At 45.0% G+C, this 2190-nt stretch overlaps 1 non-coding gene across 1 annotated transcript; it reads right to left on the minus strand.

The window, feature by feature from the left end:
* Nucleotides 1-1905: 1905 nt before the first annotated feature.
* TRNAS-GCU (transfer RNA serine (anticodon GCU)) lies at nt 1906-1987 on the minus strand. The gene has a single exon. It is a non-coding gene; the product is annotated as a tRNA-Ser (tRNA).
* Between the last annotated feature and the right edge of the window lie 203 nt (nt 1988-2190).

Consider the following 2190-nt stretch of genomic DNA (forward strand, 5'->3'; position numbering starts at 1 on the left):
CCTGTAGGGTACATAAGGTGTTGTATGAGGAAAGGGCAACTTAAATAGTTTCATGCATTTTATGGTTTAAAGGGGGTAAGAGGACAGTTTCTATCATGCTTGGACATGACCTGTTTGGTATTTGCAATGTTGGGATTGTTGGGGCGTACTACATGGGGGCAACACAGTTCTGACTTGTTGGGGTGGCATTTTCATATGTCTGATGTGAATTTACAGCTGGCATGCCGCTGTCAGTGAGGGTTGGTTAGTAATACACACGCACACCTGACGTTGCTGTGCCCAGGCCACGGATGTGTGTGCCATGGTGCTTACATTTCTACATTGGATGCACCTGTGACTAGTCTGGATACCTGGGGTCACTTGGGTGCACTGATACAAGGGTCCAGTCGTGGGTCCTGGTACACTCTCTGATATAAGAGGTTTGTGAGGACCTGCCCTTGTGAATCATCGGGTTCTACATTTCTGCATCCGTCCCTAAGATTGCGGATCATGACCATGCAAACGGTAACACTGCACCATCATTTTTGTTGAGATGAGCGTGCCAAGTGAACACCAGAATTAGAGACCAGCTGTGAGTTGTTGGTGTAGTCTACATGTTCCTAATTCCACTGACGTTCCTTTGACAACGCTGAACTGTTGTGCCCCTGAAGAATTTCTGTTGAATAATCGTTGTACAGAAAGAAACATGTCGGGTTTGGAATGTGCTGTCATTAGTAACAGCACTGATATAAATGATATGGGCCTTTTTGTGATGTACTAGACCAAATAATTGAGGTCGACTCAGTTGTTAAATCCTACTGTTCATATTTGTAATGGACACAAAGTGGTATTGTTGTATTGTAGGATGTTGTTTTTAAGTGATGATTTAGATATTAGTCATGAATGAAATGATGAATCATCTGAGTATGAATGAGGTATGTTTGGTGTATGGTTTGATGTGGTTTTAGATGAGAACGATGTATTTTATCAGAAGAACCAGTGATTTTCTCAGATTGGTAAATGTTTACACTGACTTTGACACTTGTGATGTTTTTTTAAAAAATAATGAGATAAATCTTTTACGATGTTTTTTCTACTTATTAATAAAAATATTGAATTATTAGAGAGAGTCCTTTGATTTGAATTGAATGCCTTTCATCTCACTGTTTAGAGACACGTTTTCTTCACAATGCTTTGAAGTTATGATGAAATGGTGACTGTCAACATGAGATAACTACGCCTGAGCTCACCACATAGAAACACAAGTACTATGATCTCTGATGTTAACATAAATACATAGGTTCTATCCAGGCCAGATCATAGTACCAAGATATTCCTGGTATCCCCTGCCTCTTCTGTTTTGTTGTGGCTGTGGAACACCACATGCACTGCACCCACTCACAGTGCCCGGATGTCAGACATTCACACCGGGAATGGACTTGTGGGCTACTCACAATGCTCTTTGCAAGCAGGGGGTGACTCACCTGCAACCTCCTGGGTGGCAGTGCCTGCCTCCGCTCCTCCCAATCCCTCAATCTAAGTCATGTTGATGAGGGTGCTGCACTGCTCCTCCCATGGCGTACGCTCTGGTGCTGGTGGTGGTAGCCCTCCTCCAGTCCCCATGGACTCACTCCTGTGCTGGGCCAGGAGGCCCCAGACACGGACCTGCAAGTCATTGAAGCACTCTCCATCCCTGGGGACACGGCCCACTGCTGTCACCTTCTGGCTGATGGCTTTCGAGATCTGGGTGTGCCACTGTGAGCATGTTTTTTTCTGCTGTTGGGCATACAGCTCATCCTGAACTGGCAATTACCTCCTCCACCAGTCTTGATATGATATGATATGATATGATATTTGTAACGCGCCTATACACAAGTGTTTCAAGGCGCGACAACATTATGATATGATATGATATTAAAAGGAATCCGACGAGGATGGGATTCGAACCCACGCGTGCAGAGCACAATGGATTAGCAGTCCATCGCCTTAACCACTCGGCCACCTCGTCTTAGTTTAGAGCCAGTTTAGAGTCTAAAAACTTGGGTTTATGCACCCTGTCCATGGCAGACCTGCCCCTGACATGCTCCTGGGACATTTTCCTGTGTTTTTTGGTGTGGATGGCTTCCCGTGGCTGTGATTTTTGGTGGATTGGGATTTCCAAAATGGCCATCACTTTGTTTCCCGTTTTGGCGGTGACGCATTTCCCGCGGC

Source organism: Ambystoma mexicanum, chromosome 11 (genome assembly GCF_040938575.1).
Source record: "Ambystoma mexicanum isolate Mex_15411 chromosome 11, UKY_AmexF1_1, whole genome shotgun sequence".
NCBI classification, from domain to species: Eukaryota; Metazoa; Chordata; class Amphibia; order Caudata; family Ambystomatidae; genus Ambystoma; species Ambystoma mexicanum.